At 39.0% G+C, this 9652-nt stretch overlaps 1 long non-coding RNA gene across 1 annotated transcript; it reads right to left on the bottom strand.

Annotated features, from left to right (window-relative positions):
* Window positions 1-7516: 7516 nt before the first annotated feature.
* Window positions 7517-8894, bottom strand: LOC131692978 (uncharacterized). The gene is made up of 3 exons (XR_009306122.1): window positions 7823-8894; window positions 7685-7767; window positions 7517-7623 (listed from the first exon to the last, which is right to left on the bottom strand). It is a non-coding gene; the product is annotated as an uncharacterized LOC131692978 (long non-coding RNA).
* Window positions 8895-9652: the final 758 nt, after the last annotated feature.

Raw genomic sequence — 9652 nt, 5'->3', positions numbered from 1 at the left:
CTACCCCCTCCCCATCATCCCATGCAAAGCGCCCGAGAGATGAAAAAAAATTACATATGTTTTTCAATTATTTTAAATACCTACATGTCCTTTCAAAATGTTTGACGACTTTTATCAACATTTTCATTATAACAGCAAATTGCGTGTAAAATAAGCCCATTTCATGACAAATATAGTGTTGATAGTTTTGTTTTGAATTTTATAAGTCAAAGGGAGCATGAAGAGAAGTTCTCTCAGTTCACAATCGTGCAGCCGCCAATGATTACTACTAAACTACTAAATTTTGATTGGTTGAATCCGAAGTGAAAATTTAATTCAGCTTTCAAACTAAGTCTACTAATTAGCAACATTAGCTAACTAATGTAGCTAGTTAAATCCGCATACAAAATCTTTTTGTATTTTCGCGAACTTGCAATTCCGCGAATCGTAAAATTTACCTCATGAAAAACCGCATCAAAAGTAACTTGTTTGAATTTAAATTTATTTCTCTTGGGAATGGATGATCATTAAATTGTTTTCTCTAAACAATGGGTTTTAAACTTAATGCTACGTCGCACAACTTCTGACCCTACCCTCCCCCTCGTCACACTTCATCACAAATTTGGCATACCCTCCCTACCCCCCAAAATGCTACGTCATTTATGCATGGCCCCTTATTGAACTTTTAACGAAGTGATGTCTGAGTCAGTTTTCTATGGGGCTTAGTTGTGCTTGGTTATGTATCAGTACTCGATTCCCACGAAATATACATTTTTGTGAAATAACCGTTAGATTTAGCTCATTAGTATGTTCAGAAGAGTTGTAGTAAATATTACGAGTCATGTTTTGGTTGAAAAATTTTAGTTCCAACTGTGACCGCATAGAGGGCGCCAACACTAACTTTTCATAGAAGAGAGATAGAATATCGAAATGTTCGGAAGAATTATTGAAAAATGCCTGCTCTAGAACTTTGTAGAAGACACCTAATATCTATCTCTTTCCGTTGAAAAGTTAGTGTTGGCGCCCTCTATGCGGTACAATGTGGAACTAAAATTTTCTAACCAAAACATGACTCGTATTATTTACTACAACTCTTTTGAACGTTCTATTGAGCTAAATTCACCGGTTATTTCACAAAAATGTTTAGTTCGTGGGAATCGAGTACTGATACACAATCATGCACTGCTAGGCCCCATAGAAAACTGACTCAGACATCACTTCGTTAAAAGTTAAATAACTTCTTTTAACAAAACCGGATTGACTAGCAGTCTTCGACAAAGCTGTAGACAAGGGGCCGTACACAAATGACGTAGCTTTTTTTCGGCGATTTTTGACCCCTCCCTCCCCCCACGTAGCATTTGGTCACAAAATTCTAACCTCCCCCTCGTAAAAAACGTAGCATTTACCTACCCCCTCCCCATCATCCCATGCAAAGCGCCCGAGAGATGAAAAAAAATTACATATGTTTTTCAATTATTTTAAATACCTACATGTCCTTTCAAAATGTTTGACGACTTTTATCAACATTTTCATTATAACAGCAAATTGCGTGTAAAATAAGCCCATTTCATGACAAATATAGTGTTGATAGTTTTGTTTTGAATTTTATAAGTCAAAGGGAGCATGAAGAGAAGTTCTCTCAGTTCACAATCGTGCAGCCGCCAATGATTACTACTAAACTACTAAATTTTGATTGGTTGAATCCGAAGTGAAAATTTAATTCAGCTTTCAAACTAAGTCTACTAATTAGCAACATTAGCTAACTAATGTAGCTAGTTAAATCCGCATACAAAATCTTTTTGTATTTTCGCGAACTTGCAATTCCGCGAATCGTAAAATTTACCTCATGAAAAACCGCATCAAAAGTAACTTGTTTGAATTTAAATTTATTTCTCTTGGGAATGGATGATCATTAAATTGTTTTCTCTAAACAATGGGTTTTAAACTTAATGCTACGTCGCACAACTTCTGACCCTACCCTCCCCCTCGTCACACTTCATCACAAATTTGGCATACCCTCCCTACCCCCCAAAATGCTACGTCATTTATGCATGGCCCCCAATTAAATTATCTTTCTTATTTTCACTTATAGTGATAATACGATGCATACAGTGCCATCTAGTGGCAAAAATGCGAGTTAGTGGGTTTTCTCCATGTAAGTTGTCGAAAAATCTCATACAAACTTCAGGCACAGTCCGGTAGCTAGACTTGTCCGATTCGCTTCAAATTTGGAACAAGTACTCCTGGTGGGACTAGGAATCGACTGAGGGGTGGGCCGATAGGGATCATTTTTTTCTGTCACTCTAATGTAGCAGCAGTTGTATCAAGGACAGTGTAGAGAAGGCGTATGGTGACAGGGAAAGAAGAGCAAAACTTGCAACTTTCACCCAAACGGGAGATCAGCGAAACAAATTTGCGCCTCAGTCTAGTAAGTCGTCGAGTACCGGATTGGCGGATGGTATTCTTCGGACCCGCGGGGAATCCTTCAAAAGTCATCGAGTCGCTCTCGCTTCAGTTTCCTTCTATGCAGGCGTAGTGGTAAGGGCGACGGCAAGAGGAAATTTCTAAAAACAAGAAATAAAAGAGAGGGGCTAAATTGGGATATTTATCGTTTTATTGAAATTGTAAATAAGGGACATATAGGGGAAATCGCGATTTGCTAGCATATCCCGGACTGGGACATTGGGTGGTCTACCTCGGGCCCGAAGGGCATCCTTTAACAGAGACCTGGCATCACAATACTCGGCACAAAGCCAGACAACTTGGTCGATGTCTTGATAACCCTCGTAACAAGCGCACAGACTACACTCCGCAAGCCCAATACGCCGCAAATGTGCATGCAACGTGTAGTGGTTAGACATGAGCCGGGACATTACACGAATGAAGTCCCGACCCACATCCATCCCCCTGAACCATGGCTTCGTTGATACCTTCGAGATAATGGAATGTAACCATCGTCCAAGTTCCCTATTGCTCCACGAGGTTTGCCAACTGTTGAGTGTCCTCTGACGACAGATGCTGAAAAATTCGTTGAAGCGAATTGGTCTTTCATAGATGTCACCTTCTAATACCTTTACTAAAGAGTCGGCCTTTCATTCCCCGGGACCCAAACAAATGTAATCTGGTAAGATTTTTCAGATAACGTATACAAGGACTCCCGTATCTTCCCCAGAAAATACGGGAATTGTTTTTTGGGCTTCATCGCACGAAGAGCCTAGATAGAGCTGAGGTTGTCCGAGATGATGAAGTAGTGATCTGTGGGCAGAGTGTCAATGATCCCAAGGGTGTACTGAATAGCAGCTAATTCTGCGACGTAGGGGAGACTGAGGAGACTTGATCCCCTTTTTTATTTTTCAATCCTACTCCGTGGAATGATAAAAAACCATGTATTTTTTGTAGTTTTATATTGTTTCTAGGGTTGACTGATAATCATAAAAAAATTACATGGAAATATTCTACTGGACATGAGCTATGAGCATTTTTGGAAATCAACAAAAAAATGGAAATTTTTTTGATTAGTGGAGACTCGATCCCTAATTTGGGGACACTTGATTATTTTTTGAAAATGTGTTTAAAAGAGCATGTAGGGTACTGAGCCAATTTTTACCTTATTTCTATTATCATCCTACCCATCTGAACCCTTTGGTTAGAGCAGCATCTGCCATCTTTGCTCAACGCATTGGTTCAAATGTTGTTGCGAAAATTGGGTTACTCGATTAGAGTTTTTGCTGCACTCAAACAGAATATTTTCACCATTCTCAAGACAATTTTGTTATTATATTGGCTCTTAATAAGAGGCGAATGACCTTAAGGCTAAAACCTCTATAATCGAAATGAAAAATGGCTCCTAATAACAAAGCAAAGAAGCTGAAATAATAAAATTAATAATGAAATAATGTGGTACCTTCCCTAATAGGGCAAAAATGGGTACCTAACCCCATTCAATATGTATTGTAGTATTTATTAAATTGTTGTGATTAGATATTACTATTTTTGTTGCTACATATTACGCATCTCTCGCCTGATTTTTTTTTACGAATTGCCCAATTCTCTGTGCAATTATTTGAAAGCTGTCGTTATTATGGTTGAGGAACATCAAATGTGGGATGCATGGTTGCTACGTATACTGTAGTAAACAATTACAGTTAAGTTTTTGTACGATGAAGCGTTCATTTTTGAAATTTTGTTTTGTTGTTTTAATGCAACAATGACTTCAATTGTTCTGGTGTGAATTTGGTTATTTTCAGTGGTGTGTATGAAGCAATGCGAAGGGAATCAAATCTCCACGAATTTGAAGGGATCAATTGAACCCATAGCATCTATTTCAGCAAACTTTAGTACAAACATAGTTGAACAAAAAAATCAGCTCAATAATAACATATTCATATAATTGACATTCTCCTGTAATTCTGTATGCAAAAGTATAGTATGTAGTGGTGATTTTATCAATTGTATAAAAGTTTGAAAATTTAGAAAATAAATCTTCTTCAGTTCTTCTGAGATTTTTTTCTTTAAATCGCTAAAAAATCGTTAACATATATCCAATTTATTTTTTTGTGTTAAAGTAACTTATGTTTAGATAAAAATACGCAACTTTCTAGTATATTCGATTAATGTATTCTGATCCGCCTTTGAGTTACAATGATGGGATCAAGTCTCCCCGGGGATCAAATGTCCTCAGTCTCCCCTAAACTGAAGCGGGAGCATTAAGCTTGACTGAAGCGGTGATAGTATTATTGAAGATACCGAAGCCAGTGGACTCATCGAGATTTGATCCGTCAGTGTAGAACATTTTGTCATAGTCGACTTCTCGGAATTTATTATAAAATATATTGGAGATCACTTGTGGGAGTATGTGATCCGGTATTCCACGAATCTCTTCCTTCATGTCGAAGAATACAGTAGAGTCAGAAGTATCTAGAAAACGGACACGGTTGGGATTATACGCAGAAGGATTGATGCTCTGTGCCATGTAGTCGAAGTACAAGGACATAAAACGGGTTTGAGAATTTCGATGTTTTCAATCACCAACGGATTCAAGATATCGATTTTTCAACGGGAGAACGCCCGACAGCACTTCGAGACTCATCGTATGGGTCGACTGCATGCACCCTAAGGCGATACGCAAACAACGACACTGAATTCTTTCGAGTTTGATGAAATGTATGTTCGCGGCGGAGCGAAAGCAGAAGCATCCGTATTCCATTACCGACAATATCGTTGTTTGATACAACCTAATTAGGTCTCCTGGGTGGGCACCCCACCATGTTCCAGTTATTGTCCGGAGAAAATTGATCCTTTGTTGGCATTTCTGTCTCAGATACCTAATGTGACATCCCCAGGTACCTTTAGAGTCGAACCAGACCCCGACATATTTAAATGTGAAAACCTTATTGATCGTTACACTAATGAGTAGAAGCTGGAGTTACGCCGGCTCACGCTTCCTAGAAAAGACGACCAGCTCAGTTTTCTCCGTGGAGAACTCGATACCCAGCTGAAGAGCCCAAGCAGACAAATTGTCCAAAGTATCTTTTAATGGTCCTTGCAAATCGGCAGCTTTGGGCCCTGTAACAGAGACCACCCCGTCGTCTGCAAGATGCCTTAGCATGCATGAATTGGCAAGACAATCGTCAATGTCATTCACATAAAAATTATAGAGTAGGGGACTTAAACATGAGCCCTGGGGAAGACCCATGTAGCTGAATCGCGATGTTGTTAAGTCGCCATGCGAAAAATGCATATGCTTCTCAGACAACAGGTTTAGCAAAAAGTTATTTAAAATCGGCGAAAGACCATGCTGACGCAGCTTCTCTGAAATAACATTGATAGACACTGAGTCAAAAGCCCCCTTAATATCCAGGAAAACTGATGCCATTTGCTCTTTACTAGCATAGGCCATTTGAATTTTTGTTGAGAGCAACGCAAGGCAATCGTTCGTCTCTTTGCCTTTGCGGAAGCCAAATTGTGTATCTGACAGTAAGCCATTTGCTTCGACCCAATTGTCGAGGCGAAACAAGATCATTTTCTCGAACAACTTCCGGATACAGGAAAGCATTGCAATCGGTCGGTAAGAGTTGTTGTCGGAGGCTGGTTTTCCCGGTTTTGCGATGGAGATGACCTTCACTTGTCTCCAGTCATGAGGAACAATGTGACCTTCAAGGAACTTGTTAAATAAATATAAATGTAATATCGTATCATCGCAAGCACAAGCCAATTTCGTACGACTACTGTATTGGAGATCAACATCTTGAGCGTGTACGACAAGTGTGTGACCTTGGAGTCACTTTGGATTCTGCACTCACTTTCCGACCTCACTTCGACTATATCATTAACAAGGCAAACCGCCAGATGGGATTCATGTTTAAAATTTCGAATGAATTTAACGACCCTCTTTGTCTTCGCTCACTGTACTGCGCTTGGGACGGTCGATATTGGAATCTAACTCCATAATATGGTGTCCGTATCAAGCAACATGGATAGCAAGAATTGAAGCCATTCAAAGAAAATTTGTTTTGGATTTTATAAGTCAAAAGGAGCATGAAGAGAAGTTCTCTCAGTTCACAATCGTGCAGCCGCCAATGATTGTAAGAAGCACACGTTCATCTAAATTACTAAATTTTGTTTGGTTGAATCCGAAGTGAAAATTTAATTCAGCTTTCAAACTATGTCTACTAATTAGCAACATTAGCTACCTAATGTAGCTAGTTAAATCCGCATACAAAATCTTTTTGTATTTTCGCGAACTTGCAATTCCGCGAATCGTAAAATTTACCTCATGGAAAACCGCATCAAAAGTAACTTGTTTGAATTTAAATTTATTTCTCTTGGGAATGGATGATCATTAAATTGTTTTCTCTAAACAATGTGTTTTAAACTTAATGCTACGACGCACAACTTTTGACCCTACCCTCCCCCTCGTCACACTTCGTCACAAATTTGGCATACCCTCCCTACCCCCCAAAATGCTACGTCATTTATGCATGGCCCCTTATTAAAAGTGCAGATGGAACTCAATCTGGCTGAAGTGAAAACCCTACAAATGCATCATATCAAACATTGCGTGCTAATTTCGTTCAACAACATTAACCAAGCTGAGTCATTCGCCTCGCGAAACAACATGCAGCACACCGCCGAATGCGGCAATGTTAAATATAGCATTCCCGTATACATCGAGAACGGCGCTGTAGAAGTTCGGGTCCATGATTTGGCTACGCGTACCCCTGACGGCGCGATTAAAAAATGCTTGCAAAAATACGGAGAAGTAGACTCCGTTACACATGATACATGGAGGAATTTTTTCCCGGGCATCCCTAACGGTGTTCGTGTGGTGAGAATGCGTGTGACCAAGCCAATTCCCTCTTACTTGAGCTTCACAGTGTTAGGAAGGGACGATACTCTCATTCATCAGACATCAATAGTCACGTACCCAGGGCAAATTCCTACGTGCCAGTTCTGCACGAAGAAGCTGCACCTCGGAAAACCTTGCGTAGAAACTGTTAAGGAAAACTTTAAGTTGTTTGACGACTGTTGTTAATTATTCTGAGGATGTTATCGGCTGAATCAGTCAAAATAAAACGGCAAAAACGAAGTATTGCTTCTTAATCCGACAGTTTCGGTGATTTTATTTCACCTTTATCAAGGAGTCTATAAAATGAAAATATTTCCGTTACTGTTGTCTGTTTGTCTGTGGTTTTTTTGTACTCACTGAAACGGTTCGTTTTTTTGTTAAGTGTGTTTGTGTCCAACATAGGTTGTCCGGTGTGTGTTTATAATGGCGTCCTTCTATAGCTAATTTAGTTTCAATGAAAAAATATATTTTATCCTGTACAAAAGTTGTACTTACTGTACATATGCGTATTTTTTACTGCACCGCACTTTAAAATAATCGGTGTTTAAAAGCTCGTCTTGTTTTAGTGCTTTTATAGCAGCGAAACGCGGGTAAAACTTTTGCGCAGAGCGAGAAACTGTGGTGTTGTCTTTCCTACTTGTCTACTACTTTTGATTCGATTATAGCGTGTGTGTTTGTGAGAGTGTGTATTATTGCTGTTTTGTGATCATATACTATTGCGTGTTACATTGGTTGTCATTTTTCGTTTGTTTTGATTCTCAATATCTAGAGTGTGAATAATTCCAGCATAGATGGAATTTAAACCTTCTGTATCTGTTCGCTTATTAATACTGTTTTTGCTAGTGATTATGTGGCATACTTCTATGTAGGGAAGTGCATGTGGTTTACAGTTTTTGGCTAATATGCTAGTATTTTCAAAGTCGAACCTGTGATTGTGTTTAATACTGTGATCCATTAGTGCTGTTTTCTCCTTTAGATGGGCAATTTGTATTTCTGTTGTGTCCGATCTATCCTGTAGAAGTTTGTCCCAAGTATTGTAGTGTGTCTTGTGTCCGCATATCCTGGTTTATAGCATATTTGACGTCATTCCTATGTAGCATGAACTGCACTGTTTGCATGGAATACTGTAAATAACGTTGCTGTGGTGATCGGCTGGAACGGGATCTTTAATTTTTGTGTAGAATTTTCCAACTGTTTTTATGTTTCTATGTGCAAGTTGTATGTGTTTGTAGTCGTTTTTCAGGTGTTTTCCAATTTGGTTTGATAAGTATGGAATGTATGCTATTGACCGGTAAGTAGTTTGCAGGTTTTTATCGGTAGTCTGAAGGGTGAGTATGTTGCGTTCGTGCATCCTATTGATCAGTCTATGTCGAAGTTTTTTTGGGTAGTTGTTAAGACTGAGTTGTTTATCTATGATGCTTATTTTTTCGTCGTCTCGCAGGTCGGATGACAAATAGTTGACTCGATGAATAAAATTTTTGGCCATGTTTATCTTTTGATGGAGCGGATGGAATGAATTGTAATTCAAAAATCTGCCACTTGCGATGGGTTTCATGTACCACTCTGTTTTGATCTGTTGATTCTGTTGTCGTATGAGCAGCATGTCTAAAAACGGTATTATATTGTCCACTTCCAGTTTATAGGTGAATTGGGTGTGACTATTGTAATTGTTGAAAGTTTCAACAACATGTTCTAGTTTGTCCTTGTGGATTGCCATTATTAGATCATCAACATATTTTCTGACAAAAGGTGGTTTGAAAGATAGTAGTCTTATTACGGTGTCTAGAAGTGTTTCCATGACTAGGTCAGCTAGGGCAGGGGACAGAGGGTTTCCCATTGCGGTTCCGAAAACTTGTAAGTAATGTTGGCCATCGTATTTGAAGTAGCTGGAGTCGATACAGAATTCTACTATTTCCATGAAAAGGTCCAAATTGATGTGCGTATGTAGCTTGATATCGTCCCATCTATGTATGATATCGTGTGCTACCAGGGATTTTGGGATTGACGTGAACAAAGCCGTCACATCTAGGGATATGAGTATATAGTCCGGTGGGAATGTTATAGTGTTTATGAAGTCGCAGAATGAGAAGGAGTCCTTTATGTTGTATGATCTATTGATCGAGTTCTGAATGATTTTTCCTATCATTTTGGAAAGGTTGTATGCTGGGGCGGTCATGTTAGGTATAACGGGCCGGAGGGGTAATCCAATTTTATGCGCTTTTGGTTGGCCGTATATTCTTGGACAAAGAGCGTTGTATGTTGTTATTTGTGCGGATGTTTTTCTGTCTATTAACTTTAGATCAAAAAGACATTTTGCAAAGTTAT

This window comes from Topomyia yanbarensis, chromosome 3, assembly GCF_030247195.1.
Source record: "Topomyia yanbarensis strain Yona2022 chromosome 3, ASM3024719v1, whole genome shotgun sequence".
Lineage (NCBI taxonomy): Eukaryota > Metazoa > Arthropoda > Insecta > Diptera > Culicidae > Topomyia > Topomyia yanbarensis.
Note: the sequence above shows the minus strand (reverse complement) of the source record. Positions and strands in the feature narration are given on the sequence as shown.